Raw genomic sequence first — 16,589 nt, 5'->3', positions numbered from 1 at the left:
TTTGTTTTGTTGTACACTTTATTGAACTATAACATACACTGTGGAAAGTGCACATAGATATACAATTAGTGAATTCTCACAAGTTGCGCATACACTTGCAACTACCACCCTGATAAAAAATCAGGATATTTTTCTTTGTGTCCCCAATCCAATCATTACCTACTCCCAAGAGAACCCACTCTTCTGACTGCTAACAAATCAATTCATTTTGCCTGTTTGTGTGTGTGTGTGTGTGTGTGTGTGTGTGTGTGTGTGCTTTATATAAATGGAATCATACAGTCAGTGAGGACTCTATCTAGCTTCTTTCACTTCTCATTATGTTTGGGAGATTCATCCATGTTTTGTGAAGTTGTAGTTAAGTATTTCATTCCCATTGCTATTTTTTAAAATATTTTATTTATTTATCTGATGGCAGGGGGAGAGTGTGTGTGTGGGAGAGAAACAAGCAGGGGGAGGGGCAGAGGGAGAAGCAGGTTCCCCACTGAGCAGGCAGCCAGACATGGGGCTCCATCCCAGGACCCTGGGATCATGACCTGAGCTGAAAGTAGATGCTTAAACAACTGAGTTACCCACCCAGGCACCCCTGCTATTTTTGTATTGTATTGTCTAAGTAAACTACGACTTATATATTCATTCTTCTGTTGAGGGGTATTTGAGTTATTTCCAGTATTTGGCTATTATGAATAGTGTAACTGAGAACACTCTTGTACGTGTCATTTGGTGAACATATATACATATTTTTGTTGGGAATATAACTTGGAGTGGAACTAATGGAGCATGTGTGCTTATAGTCAGCATTAGCAGATAAAACCAGAGTGGCTCACAACGATCAGTGTGAGAGTTCTAGTTGTTCCACATCCTACCCAACATTTAATATTTTCTGTCTTTTTAATTTTAGCCTTCCTGCCGTATTTTGATTTGTCTGTAGTTTTAATTTGCATATCACTCATGGCTAATGAGTGAAATGTTTATTGGCCATTTAAGTGTTGTCTTTTGTAAGGTGACTGCTCAGACCTGTTGCCTAATTTCTATCAGATTGCCATCTTTTTTCTTATTGATTTGTAGGAGTTCTTTATATATTCTAGATAAAAGTCTTTCTGTTGGATATATATATATTATAAATATTCTATGAGTTGTGTTTTAACTCCCTTCATGGTGCTTTATGATGAACAGAAGTTTGTAATTTTTACATAGCCTAATTAAAATTGTTTCCATCATGAGTGTCTTGTACTGTTTTAAAAGAAATCTTTGCCTACTCAGAGTTATTAAGTTGGTTAATTTTTTAAAAAGATTTATTTATTCACAAGACACTGAGAGAGAGGGGGGCAGAGACACAGGCAGAGGGAGAAGCAGGCTCCCTGCAGGGAGACCGATGCAGGACTCAATCCTGTGACCCTGGGATCATGCCCTGAGCTGAAGGCAGATGCTCAACCACTGAGCCACCCAGGCATCCGTTTAATGTTTTTTTTTTATTATTCATTTATTACCCTTTAATGTTTTTTTAAGCTTAATGATTTTACCTTTTATAATAAGATCTACAATCCATTTGGAATTGATTTTTGTGTAATAAGTTGTTTAGGGGTCAAATTACATATATATATCTCCCAAGTATCTTGCTACCTCATGCCTCAATCAAATTGACACATAAAACTACTGCACAGAGCATGGTGTGGGTTCCTGTTTGATGAACACGTGACGTGTGTGTGTGGGGGGGGTTAACATGCCTAGATTCCATGAGGAAAGAGCATTGAGGCTCTGCCTTATCTCCTAACTTTGCTGTATGCCTCTTTATTGGTCAGACCCATATTCTTTATAATAAAACTATGATTGTAAGTATAAAACTTTCCTGAGTTGTGATAACTCTAGCAAATCATGAAAACTGATAGGGTCATGGGACTCCTGAATTTGGAACCAGCTCTTTAGAAGGGCAGATATCCTGGGGACCCTATTTGTGGTTAGCATCTGAAGTGGGGGCAACCTGTAGGGTCTGCATTAATTCTGGGTAGTTATATCAGAATTGAATTTCAGGACACCCAGTTGGTGTCACAGAATTGGTGTCAGTCACACCTTGTGACATTGGTGTTTTGGTTTTTTTTTTCAGTTACCAAATTATTTTGTGTTTGTTTTTTTAAGAAATGTTTTATTTATTTATTCATGAGAGACACACACACAGAGGCAGAAGCACAGGGAGAAGCAGGCTCCCCACAGGGAGCCTGATGTGGGACTTGATCCCAGGACCCTGGGATCACGATCTGAGCCAAAGGCAGATGCTTAACCACTGAGCCACCCGGTGCCCCCCAAATTGTTTATATTCACATTATTCTCATTCGTTTTACAGGAGAATTTTGCATATATGGTGCCCACTCTGCATGCTGTGGAAGCTTATGGGTATCACAAAATGCTCACAGAGCTCTCTATTTTGATCTCCAGAGCTTTCTCCTTTCTATTTGCTCCTTAATGCTAAAACACCCAGTGAGCACTTGCAATTTCCACTCTAGAGGATTTCCTATTATGTCTTAAGTTTTAAAGATCATGAAGGCTTGGACAGCACTTCTTTCTGACAGGTCAGAGTGTTCTGCTCTGATGGAGATAATTATAGCACCATCTCTAACAACCTCAGCCCTTGGATCTTTTTTCTTTTTTACCTAGTTTTCTACCAGGTTTTCTGTCTTTAGTTGATTTCATCCAGTATCATGGCTTTAAATACCATCTATATATTCCAAACCTGACATCTCCTCTGAACTCCAGATTCTCCATTCAATTGCCCAGTCAACATTTCCACTTACACATCTAATATTCCTCTCAAACTTAACACATACAAAAGTAAATTCAATGTTTTCCCCAAAGCCTACACCTCCAACAGTCTTCCCAATCACAGTTAGGTGTAACCTTCTAGTTGCCTGGGTGTGATTCTTGACTCTCTTTCATACTCCATATCTAATCCATCAACAAATTCTAATGGTTCTATTAATAGATTTATTCCAAATTCACTAATTTCCTCTACCCTCACTGCCACCAGTAGGTTCTACTCATCATTATTTCTTGATTAAATTATTACACTAGCCTTCTAATTGGTCTCCTCGCCCAAATGCCCCATGCCCCCACATAGTGTATTCTCAACACAGAGGGCAAAGAGATTATATTAAAAATAAGTTAAGAAAAAATAACTTAGATCATGTCACTTCTCAGCCTGAATTGTCCAATGGCATTCTTGCCAAGCCATTCAAAATAAAAGCCATAATTCTTATTAGTAAAACTTACAGGTCCTACATGACCTGGTTTCACTTCCTTTCTGACTTCATTTCCCAACTTCACCTCTTATTCACTCTTTTACAATCAAGATAGTCTCCTTTCTATTCTTCTCACATAGTAGGCACACTCCCACCTCAGGGCTATTTACTAACTATTGTCTTTGCTGGGAATGCCACATCCCACAATCCATGGCTCATTTCTCACTTAATTCAAGTCACTTCTCAAAATTCTGCTTTGAGGGGCACTTGGGTGCTTCAGCAGTTGAGCATCTGCCTTCAGCTCAGGGTGTGGTCCCATAGTACTAGGATCGAGTCCCACACTGGGCTCCCCTCAAGGAGCCTGTTTCTCCCTATACTTATGTCTCTGCCTCTCTCTCTGTGTCTCTCATGGATAAACAAAATTTTTTTTTTAATTTTTATTTACTTATGATAGTCACACACAGAGAGAGAGAGAGAGGCAGAGACACAAGCAGAGGGAGAAGCAGGCTCCATGCACCGGGAGCCCGACGTGGGATTCGACCCCGGGACTCCAGGATCGCGCCCTGGGCCAAAGGCAGACGCTAAACCACTGCGCCACCCAGGGATCCCTAAACAAAATTTTTTTAAAAAAATTCTGCTTTGAGTAAGACTTTCACTGGCAACCTTACTTAAAATTTCAACCCTCCTCATCTCCAGATATTCATATTCTTGCTGCTTGATTTTTCTTCTTAGCTTGTATAACCATATAACTGTACTGTGTATTTTACTTATTCAAGACCCAACCAGGAACCAAATTAAATACCTTAAAAGCAATTTAAAAGTTTGGGAAAGGGGAATATTCATAATAGCCAGGAAAAACTTCATAGCACAGGATGATTTGAACTCACTTTTGAAAAAGCAGATAGAATTTGAGTAGTTAGTGAGGAGAAAGGAGAGCATTCTATGTGAGGAAAAAAAAAAGACATGAGCTATTTTTCAGAGATTTGAGTTGCAAAAGTCTGATCTCTTAAGTAAGTAGGGCATTGTAGTACTTTTTTGGGTGTCTCCTTGAACACAAATACTTTTTCATCTCTGTTTTCTCAAAATTGATCCCAGTACCTGGCATAGAATAGAAATTCAGCAAATATTGGGTGGATTATAGGATGAATAAATGTATGAATGGGTGAATCAAAAGATAGATGAGAAAGTCAATGATACAAACTCACAAACCCAGCTACTTTCTGTTTAAACTACATTGGATTCTGATGCATTATAATCATAAAGATAATTCCTCACCCAGTGGATCAAAAGACTTTGTTAGTTTTGACCTACATATGAAAGAATCTTTTTCAAAAGACTTATTATTGTAAAACACACATTATGTTAAATTTACCATCTTAATCATTTTTTTAAAGATTTATTTATTTATTTGAGAGAGTAAGCATGAGTGGGAGGGGCTGAAGGAGAGAAAGAGAGGATCTCATGCAGACTCGGCACTAAGTGCAGAGCCTGATGAGGGCACTAAGCACAGAGCCTGATCTCAGGGTCATGAGATCATAACTTGAGCCAAAACCAAAAGTCAGCACATCCAGTTGGTGTCACAGAATTGCAGAACATTCTGACTTGTCAGAAAGAAGAGCTGTCCAAGCCTTCATGATCTTAACTGACTGTGCCACAGAGGCACCCCACCATCTTAACCATTTTTAAGTGTGTGGTTTATTTATGTATTTATTTTTTTATTTTATTTTATTTTTTTAAGTGTGTGGTTTAATAGAGTTAAAGATTTTCACATTGCTGTGCAATCTGGAACTTTTTCATCTTGCAATACTGAAATGCTATACCCATTTAATACTGATTACCCATCTCCCTCCCCTCAATCTTGGTAACTCCCTTTGTACTTTCTGTTTCTATGATTTTGACTATTTTATATAGTTTGTATGAGTGAAATATTTGTCCTAAAAAGAAATTATAAGAAATTTTAACTTCCCTTTATGCTACTTTGACAGTAGTCACTGGAAAACATACTACCTTGGAAGCTAGAGTTCCCTGTTGTGCAATTCAAAACGAGATTGAGAAATAAAAGCTGAGGATTAATTTCTTGGTTTGATCTTTACATGTATTCAGTAGAGAAAAAAGATAATTATTATCATTATATAAATGAGGCAAGTCAAAAATGTATTTTAGTTCTAAGTCACTCATTTCTAACCCCCTCCTTTTAATATCTCTGAAATAAATGTCTGATAATCATTAGTATTTTTGCATTATGTCAGTTTAATTCGCAGTATTTCTTTATTCCTGGTATTCCTGGTGGCTTTTTTTTTTTTTAAAGTAGGCTCTTTACCCAATGTGTAGCCCAATGCAGGGCTTGAAGTCATGACTTTGCGATCAAGACCTGAGCTGAGATCAAGAATCAGATGCTCAACTGACTAAGTCACCCAGGTATCGTTCCTAGTGGCACTTTTTATTGGCAAATTTATGAGCATTGGTGCCTTTGAGCTTTGAAATAAGATAAATGATTAACTCAAAATCTCACACCCAGTCCATGACCATGACAGAGCTGGGACTGGCACTAAGGTTTCCTGAGTTTTAAAGTAATCTTTTAATGGCTAGGAAACATTTCCACTTAAAAAAAAAGGAGCCCTTCCCAAATTGTTTTTATGCCATACCTTATGACTTTAAGGGAACTCTCATTTACCTGTAGATGCCTGTTAAAAGGCAAGGCATTATGAGTTTTAGAGACACTGCCTTATGACAAGTTTCTTGCAGCTAGGACCTCACCTCATGTTGCCAGATATAGCAGATTGCAATATAGGAATGTCTCATATATTGCATGGGATACCCTTACTCTAAAGAGTAACTTATTGTTTATCTTAAACTCAAATTTGACTGGGGATCCTATATTTAATCTGTCAATCCTAACCTCACCTAATACTTGGAAGAAGGGCTATCGATGGGTTGGTTTTGACTTTTTGCAAGATTCTCAGTGAGAGGGCTGGGCAGGGAGGTGTGAGATATTCTAGTTAACCAAGAATAGAAGCCCTCTGTACAATATCTGACCCAGAATCGTAGGAGTTCCCTTGATTTAGCTCTTAAGATTCATGTGAGAAGTGTAGCAAATACTCTTCTTGGCTCAATGCCAAATGACCTAGTGTTAAAATAAACATTGGGCTGAAGCCAAATGTCACCACCTTATAATGAACTTCTAGGGCAAACTGTTTTCTTTAAAAACTTTCAGGCTAAATGGAATTAAACAGCAAAATAAAAATAAATATGATTTTTAAATGTTATTTCCTTTAGAGTCACAAATGATAATGACCTAATAGTACTGCAAAGACTATAAATATGATTTGTATGTAATCTCTATTATCCTGCCTTCCATTCTTTTTTTTTTTTTTAAAGATTTATTTATTCAGAGAGAGCGCGAGAGAGGCAGAGACACAGGCAGAGGGAGAAGCAGGCATCATACAGAGAGCCCGACGTGGGACTCCATCCAAGGTCTCCAGGATCACACCCCGGGCTGCAGGCGGCGCTAAACCGCTGTGCCACCGGGGCTGCCCCCTGCCTTCCATTCTTATTTAAAACTGTACAAACACTTGGTGGCTTAAAAAGAATAGTGTGTTGGGGCACCTAGGTGGCTCAGTTGGTTAAGTGTCTGCCACTTAAGGATGTATGGTTTTCCTAAAGTTATCTGCAGAAGTATTCTTGCTTAATATTTGTGTTGCTGATCTATTTCTTTATTGATTAAATTACATGAAAGTTTTTAATCAATGATCTTTATACATAAAATTGATAGCTTTCACAATCATTAATTATAGTAGTATTTTACCCTTTTTAAAAAAGAAGATTCTATTTATTTATTTATTTATTTATTTATTTATTTATTTAAGAGAGAGAGAGAGAGAGAATGGGGAGAGGAGTAGAGGGAGAGGAACAAGCAGACTCCATGCTGAACATGGAGCCCAATGTGGGGCTCAGTACCACAACCCTGAGGTCATGACCTGAGCCAAAACCAAGAGTTAGATGCTTTAACCAACTGAACTACCCACTTACCCCACCATATTATTTTTATAGTAATAAATACATATTTATGCTTCAGCTGATAAAATCTTAACATGTAAAGCTCACAAGTAGATTTTCATTTCACATTATATCTAGATGCATACCTCTATTTGAAAATGAATATTCAGATGTTAACAATTAATTTTAAAAAATAGATATATCTGTTTTATTTAACTGTTTTTTAGACTCTGAGTGTGATCCTAGACCAGCAGGATCACCTGGGAGGAATACACAAGATTTCAGGCCTGCCCTAGACCTAAGGAATCAGAATTTCAGAGTCAGAATTAACAAGCCCTCCAGATAATTTGAATATACACTGAAGTTTGAAAAACTGGCCTTGAAAAAGAGTCTTCTGGCCATTGGCTGGAAATGCAAGCTCTTGGGTTCATTACAGACCTAAGGAATTTGAATATGTATCTTTTTTAAAAACTAAGATTATTTATTTATTTGAGAGAGAGAGAACACAGCAAGGGGGAAGAACAGAGGGAGAGAGAGAAGCAGATTCCCCACTGAGCAGGGGGCTCAGTGTGGGGTGGGACTCAGCTCCACACAGTGTGAGGCTCATTGGAAGCAGGCCTCCATGCAGGGCTCAAGGTAGGGCTGGCCCCGACAACCCTGAAATCGTGACCTGAGCCGAAGACAAACACTTAACCAACTGAGCCACCCAGGCACCTCTGAATATGCATCTTAACAAGATGCCTTAGTGATTTGTGTCCTAGAAGTTACCAAAACTGAATGCTGCATTTCATCATCACTGTCTAATCAGCTGGTACTGATGAAGAACCAAGGACTCAGAGTGGTCCCTGTGCCTCAGAATGACAACTAGACATGATTCAGGACTTGTCTCATCAGTGTAATATGTTGATTATTTCAGCCAGTGGTGAGCAGAGATCAATCTCATTCCATTTCATCCACAGTATTCCTTTTCAATCTTTAATTAGCATAACTATCCCCCCAAACCTCTCCTAGCCCTTACCCCTGGTTTTGTTACATGACAATAGCTAACTGATATAATGTCTTCCAATTTGTTTAGAGGTTTCTTCTAAAGACTGATTCTCAGCCCTGGCTGTATATTCAAATCCCCTGGTAGCTTTAAAAATTCTGATAACCAGGCAGCCTGGGTAGCTCAGTGGTTTAGCACTGCCTTTAGCCCAGGGTGTGGTTCTGGAGACATGGGATTGAATCCCATGTCAGGCTCGCTGCATGGAATGGACCCCGCTTTTCCCTTTGCCTGTGTCTGTGCCTCTCTCTCTCTCTCTCTGTCTCTCAAGAATAAATAAATAAAATATTTAAAAAACATTTTTTTAAATTCTGATAACCAAGTGTCCCTCTAGACAATTTGAATCTTTGGGGCTGGGATCCAGGCATTAATATTTTTTAAGAGCTGTCCAGAGGATGATTCTAATATGCAGCCAAGATCTAATGGGAGAACCAATGATCTAAAGTCTGGCTTAATTATCACACTTCCTCTATACAACTCAGCCTATGTAGCCATACTTGACACTCTGGTCTTGGAAGTTTAAGCAAATGAAACACAGAAGGCTTCTTAGTTTGGGAAGTCTCATAATCTATGTCACATTGTAGAGTCTTCTAAGCAAGAGGCAAATGGACTCTACCAAAACCATCACTCTAAAAACTCTATCAGTTGTGAACTCTATACTAAATGCACTTTAGGAATTGAGTTCTTTATCACAGGCTTCAGACACATCAAAGTTGGCATATCGAAAGTTTGCCCTAATACTCATGTTTCATTTTCTCTTCTTCCTAATCTGATGACTCCTCTTAAATGTGGTGAGATACATTCTCCATCTACCCCCTTATTTTACCAGTAGGAAAAAGACATGATATGTGAGAGTGTGAGTCCTATAGGCAGTTTGGGATTGACTTTTAAGTTGGAACTCCAGGTTAAATATTGGTTCTCTCCACCTAACATAGTCTTTTGGGAGAAAATATCCATTTTTAACAACTCTTCTGGTCATAAGCCTGTTGTTTAAATTTAATCCAAATCCCTTTAGCAGCTGAGCAGTTCATCTCTACTTTTGAAGAGGAATTCTTGATTACAGCTCCACAATCCCAGATGTGCTTTGGAATCTGAAATTCGTGGAGTGTAGAAAGGTAACGCAGTGCATATGTGGCAAATCATATCACATCTCCAAGGAGTTCTAAAGCAGCATCCTGTAACAAACACATTTAAATCCCTGCAAATGAAACACAAAAATTCACAGCAAGTGAGATGAATAGACATTATAAACAGTCTCATGTGAGCAATTTGAGAGAAATTTTAGTTTTCAGAGCTTTTTCGATTTGGGCATTATGGGTAAGAAATTGCAGAATGCAAGTTGCTGCAAAAAAAATAAATAAAAAAGAGTGAACTTCAATTGGGAAATGCTGAAGGGGAAAAAGATGAACAACAGCAGTGATGTCCTCTTGAAAAGCTTGTTTAACAGATTCCTCCCCACAAACAACCCAAATTTGGAATTGAAAATTGTCTGTGGCCAGGTTCAGAGTCACAACCAGGAGACATTGCAATAAAAAGGTACTGATGTGAATTGGGCGATGGGTTTTAGGGAGAGACAGAACAAGAGAAATAATAACAAGCCTCCAGAGTGCCTAGAAATGGCATCTTGTATGTGGGCTAATTATTTTCAATGATGATTCATCCCCCAAGCAGTTCACAGCTGGCTCCCTTTTAGTTCTCCATTTTAAAATTCATCTACATCAATGTAGTTAGTGGTGGGTGGTTCAGGATGTCTTGGCCCACCCTCAGATCCATTGTTCTTGTAGCTTTTTAGAAATCTCATGGCTTCTTTTCAGATCTTCTGATTTTGTATCCAAAATGCTCAGGTCTTCTCTGCTCCTTGAATGTTTTCTCTTGGCAGGGACAAGAAAGGCATCCCTAGGGTACCCTTTGATTATTGACTTGGCTTTTGCTCAAGGAGCATCACAGGTTAGTGCAAAGAAGATGGAAAGTAGGAGGCTGTAGCCCTCCTTTCAGAAACCATATGCTGCTTTTCTTTCTCAGCATATTCCTGAAAATTTCTTTTTGGCATCATCTTTTAAAGAATGGATCTAAGCTGAGAAGTGTCAGATCAAAGACAGGTTAAAAATTCAGAAGCAAATCATTTTTTCCTCTCAAACACTTCACTGAATATAATAACCAAGCACTTCAGAAGTATAAAGTCACTTTTAAGATAATCTCAGGGTTTTTTGTAATGTAAATTTTGTCAATGCATAGTGTACCTACAGAAAGTGCACATATCATAAGTGAATAGATAGATAAGTGAACTTATCACAAAGTTTACATACTTTGTAGTCTGTGTCCTGCTAAGAAATACAACATGACTAGCACTACTGAGGCCCTTCTTATGGTTCCTAAGTTGTTTCCAGATTTTGGCTATTGTGAACAATACTGTAATTAACATCTGAGGGCATATATCTTTTTGAGATTATGTTTTCATTTCCTTTGGGTATATATCCAGAAGTAGGATTGCTAGATCATTTGATAGTTTTATTTTTAGTTTTTTGGGGAACCAGCTATTGTTTTCCATCGTGGCTACACCAATTTACATTTGCAGAAATAGCCCCATTTTAGAGATGAGGAACCAGAGGCATAAACAGTCCTTGAAAATGCAAATTTAAAGAAAGACTGACAAAATAAATCAATAAAATAAAAGAAAGAAAGAAAGACTGACAGTAGAGCACACCTTTAAAATCATTATGCTGGGGATCCCTGGGTGGTTCAGCGGTTTGGTGCCTGCCTTCGGCCCAAGGCATAATCCTAGAGTCCTGGGATCAAGTCCCACGTCAGGTTCCCTGCGTGGAGCCTGCTTCTCCCTCTGCCTGTGTCTCTGTGTGTGTGTGTGTGCGTGTGTGTATGTGTGTCTCTCTGTGTCTCTCATGAATAAATAAATAAAATCTTTTAAAAAAATCATTATGTTGTGTGACCTCCAACCTATTTAATAAGACTTTAATTTATGTGTACATTTTTAAGACCTTACCTTGGCATAAATAAATGATAGAGAGCCCACCAAGTAAATAAGTTTAATAATAAATTTGGCATCTGGTCTTTAAAGTATTGACCTTTGGATATTTTGCTGGTAAATGATTAAACAAGGAAGAACGTGACAACGGAGAATTGGTTTTGTCCTCAGGAAAGGTGGGTGGGTAAGCAGATGAATAAATGAGCTGAAAAGTTTAACTTAATTTCAGGCTTATGCTTCCAGAGAACAGACTCCCAACTTTTTGTTTTCTGAAATCCCACCACCTTTTTGTGTTCCAGGAAATGCCTTATTGCAAAGAACCACTCCCCTTCCCAAAATAACTTAGATCTGGCTGTCCATTCTTTGTTAGGACTCTCATCAGATTTGTAGATGACCCTCTTGTGACAGGCCATAGACTTTTTTCTCCTTTTGCTTGAACTTGCTGAAAGGCCAGATGCAGATCTTCCACTTCCTGTTCTTTGTCTTATGAATGGTTAGCTGAGATTGGAACTATTTGTCCCTTTCTGAATCTACCTAGACACAGAAATAAACATTTTCTGTTCAGCTAAGACATCATCTGATTGCAAAGTATTCCAACTATAAATCATTCTGCCTATAATTATTTACTCCTCCCTATAAAAGGGTAAGGCAAATTAGTAGATATTGTATAGTATTCTCCCTATTTTATCGCTTAAATAAAATCTATCTTTTTAGTTGTTTGGTTTTTATCCTGGCCAGAGTTCATGGTTTCATATCTTTATGACTAAGGGTTGGTGGTCACTTGGCAAAGATAAACCTTGCCTTATACTTCTGGGCCTTGTAATATCAAGAGAAAGAAATGACTGTTCTTTTGAAGCCTGAAGGAATATCTTCTCCTCAATTTACTGTCATCTTGCCCCAGGTTTGGTAACTATAATAAGCAACCATCTTCCCAAAGGCTCTCTGGGGCTCAGGACATCACTCCAGCATCAGCCTATATTAAGTCTATCCTTAGCAGGCTCAGCAGCCTCTGAGCTTCCTGTTAAGGTGCTGAAAATGTTTGAAAAGTGTGGGACTACTTAAAGTAGAAATCCTCTAGATAACTAACTGTATATGGGATTGCAGAATTCATCTGATGAGCACTGGAAGGCTTTGAGAAAAGATATATAATGTAGATACTCTTTCAACATTTGCATTTCATTTAATGCCATTTTGCTCCTTTAGAAGCCTGTTTAACCTCTGAATACAAAAGGTGTTAAGGAAGAGATATGTATTTATTCAGTTTCATTTGTTACAAAGAAGAAAAAGCAACCATTTTCCTGTACTTTGCTAAAAGGCATGCTTTCTATAAAATTATAGAACAGAACAAAGTTTCCATTTACTCTTCCTTTTTTTTGTATTATATTGTATTATAAATACAATCTTGAGATTAATAAACCCCATCTGAGCATCCTTTACAATGCATCTGTGTTTTGGGTTCAATGTTAAATGATTATGGACTAGAGATAAAGAAGTCCTGGTTAACAAAATAGGTTTTGGTTTGGATTTTTAGTTTTTTTATTTACTTTTATTTTTTAAAAAATATTTTGTTTATTTATTCATGAGAGACACAGAGAGAGAGAGAGGGAGAGACATAGGCAGAGGGAGAAGCAGGCTCCATGCATGGACGTGGGACTCGATTCTGGGACTCCAGGATCACGCCCGGGGCCAAAGGCAGACGGTCAACTGCTGAGCCACCCAGGAATCCCTGGCTTGGATTTTTAAATCCTGACAACTAAATGCTATTTGGTGGTCTTTTCATAGAATGTGTAGAGTATATGTAATTAACGCAAATTAGTTTCAGGTTCTTTTAAAATCAAGATTTAAAGCATCAGCAGAAAAAAAAATAAAGCATCAGCAGAAATGGACATACAAAAATGTATTAATTACTGTATCTTCAAAATTATGCCGCACTATTACTAGAATTCTTTTTTCTTTAAGGTTTATTTACTTAAGTAATCTCTACATCCAACACAGGGCTCGAACTCACAACTCTGAAATCAAGAGTCACATGCTCTTCCAACTGAGCCAGCCAGGAACCCCATTATTAGAATTTTTATAACCAAAAGGGTCCATATATTAATGTTTGTGGTTATAGAAATTTTTATTCTGCATATAGACTATGCAGAAAGATCACCTGCTAACTTCTGAAGCACTTTCACTGCCCACCAGCAAGTTGTTTTCATTGAAATATCAAGATTTACTTTCACATCAATATTCTCTGGTTTGTCTCTAGAGAATAATTAGGAAGAACCAACACCACTGAAGGTAATTAAAAAGTTGGAATAGATTTCAGAGGTAGCAAGAAACAACATGAAAAAAAAAAAGTGTAACCCTCTATGCACTATAGCAACAAAGGCTGGATTTCGAGCCCAAGTCAACAGAATTATTTTAGTAGTATAAATGTACAGGTAGGTTGAAGTTATCTTAGTGTTTTCACAAAATAATTTCTTTACTCTGAATCAATGCATAGCATCTCAAAAGCATTGTCCATTATTTTTTCTAAATTAATTATAAACTGAGTTAATCTAAGGTCAAAATAGCAGCACATTCTATTTTTTTCCCAGCTTAAAAATTTTTTTAAAAGATTTTATTTATTCATTTGAGAGACAGAGACAGAGCATGAACAAGAGTAGGGGTAATGGGAGAGGAAGAAGAAGCTTCCCTGTTGAGCAGGGAACCGATGTGGGGCTCCATTCCAGGACCCTGAGACCATGACCTGAGCTGAAGGCAGGTGCTTAACCCGCTTAAACCAGCTGAGCCACCCAGGTGCCCTTATTTTTTTCCAGCTTTATTGTGGTATAATTAACATATAACATGCAAGATGTACAACCTGATAATGTGATACACATATACCTTGTGTCTAATTACCACAATAAGGTTAGTTAACACATGCATAATTTCACATACTTATTTGTGTGTATGTGTGTGCACGTGTGTGTAATGGTAAGAATATTTAAGAGCTACTTTCATAGAAATTTTCAAGTATAAAATACAGCAGTGTTAACTATAGTCACCATGTTACACATTAGATACCTAGAATGTATTCATCTTATCACTGGAAGTTTGCCCACTTTGACCAACATCTTCCCATTTCCCTCCAACTTCTAAGTGCTGGCAACCACCATTCTACTCTGTGTCTATGAGTTCAGCTGTTTTAGATTCCACATATAAGTGAGATCATACAGTGTTTGTCTTCCTCTTATTTCACTTAGCATAATGTCTTCAAGGTTCACCCACATTGTTACAAATGGCAGGATTTCGGGATCCCTGGGTGGCGCAGCAGTTTAGCGCCTGCCTTTGGCCCAGGGCACGATCTTGGACACCCGGGATCGAATCCCACGTCGGGCTCCTGGTGCATGGAGCCTGCTTTTCCCTCTGCCTGTGTCTCTGCCTCTCTCTCTCTCTCTCTCTCTCTCTCTGTGATTATCATAAATAAATTTAAAAAAATAAAAAAAAAAAACAAATGGCAGGATTTCCATCTTTTCTTTGTCTGAATAGCATTCCATTTTATTTATATAGATAGGTCTATAACATATAAGATGTATATTATAATTATTATGATATAATAATACATATCATATTTTTAAAAATATTTTTTAAGATTTATTTATTTATTATTTATGATAGAGAGAGAGAGGCAGAGACACAGGAGGAGGGAGAAGCAGGCTCCATGCTGGGAGCCCGACGTGGGACTCAATCCCAGGACTTCAGGATCGTGCCCTGGGGCAAAGGCAGGCGCTAAACCGCTGAGCCACCCAGGGATCCCCTTAAAAATATTTTTTATTCACTTGAGAGGGACAGAGAAAATTAGAGCATGAGCAGGGAGGAGGGCCAGAAAGAGAGAGAGAAGCAGACTCCCCACTGAGCAGGGTGCCCGATGCAGGGCTCGATCCCTGGACCCTGGGATCATGACCAGAGCCAAAGGCAGACCCCCGTGACTGAACCACCAAGCACACCATCATATTTTCTTTATCCATTCATCTCTCAACAGGCACTTAGGTTGTTTCCATATCTTAGTTATTGTGAAAAATGCTGCTGGAACATAGGGGTGCATATATCTCTGAATTATTTCAATTTGTTCAGCTATATATCCAGAAGTGGGATGCTGGATCATATGGTAGTTTAATTTTTAACTTTTTGAGGAACCTCCATACTGTTTTCCATAGTGGCTATACCAATTAACATTCTCATCAACAGTGCACAACGGTTCTCTTTTTTGTACATTCTTGCCATCATTTGTTACTCTTGTCTTTTTGATAATAGCCATTCTACCAAGTGTGAATATCAATACAGTTTTGATTTGCATTTTCCTGATCATTAGTGATGTTGAACATCTTTTCATATACCATTGTATGTTGGCCATTTGTATGTCTTCTTTGGAAAAATGACTATTCCGTTCTTCCGCCCATTTTAATTTTTTTATTCTTTTCAATTATTTTTGGGTGGTTTATAAAGCTTGTTTAATATCAATGAAACATTTTTTTTCAAAACTAGTATTAATGAAAGAATAAAGAGTAGTAAAGTTCTTCCTTATCTACAAAAGCTCCCTGGAACATTAAAGATCTTAGCCACAGCCACCTAATACAAAACACTATGAAAAAGCAGAACCAACCATTTGTTCTTAGCTTTTTCCCATCTTGGAGCATGCAAAAGTAAGATTGTCTTTCTTGACAATATTAATCTATATCTATGATTTTAAATTTTATTTTTGTTGTAACTCACATTTGTTCTTTAAACAACTATCTATGCAGGAGAAAGGTGAATAGACCACTGACAATACTGGTTTCTCTGTAGCCACTGGAACAAAGGCAGAGTTCAGACTGGGCCTCTGAGGTAAGGCTCCTGACCCAGACCGACCCCCTTCCACTGAGGTCCTAATCACAAAAATTACACTGTTTTGGTAACAGGTTCCCGGACAGTCTCTTGACCTATTTCCAGTGACTGTATGGCTTCATCCGGGCTGCTCATCACTGTAGTGGAGAGGGAAGCAGCAGAATGAACATTCTCTCTTTGGAAAGACTCCTGATTTCCAGGCTGAGCATCATTGTGCCTCCACACTGTTTCCCTGTTTCCCTCAGGGCTTCCTGGCCAAAATGCGAATCAGCCTTTCGCCCTGCTAAAGGTATTGGCGATTTCAACCTTGCCCTCAGAGTTGGGCTCTCTCATCTGGAGGAGGACTTTGAACTCTCATTCCAATCCTGGGAGAAGGGCTCTGCTTGGACCAAAAATCTTTTCCAGGGATCCCTGGGTGGCGCAGCGGTTTGGCGCCTGCCTTTGGCCCAGGGCGCGATCCTGGAGACCCGGGATCGAATCCCACGTC

The sequence above is a fragment of the Vulpes lagopus genome, chromosome 18 (genome assembly GCF_018345385.1).
Source record: "Vulpes lagopus strain Blue_001 chromosome 18, ASM1834538v1, whole genome shotgun sequence".
NCBI lineage: Eukaryota > Metazoa > Chordata > Mammalia > Carnivora > Canidae > Vulpes > Vulpes lagopus.
Note: the sequence above shows the minus strand (reverse complement) of the source record.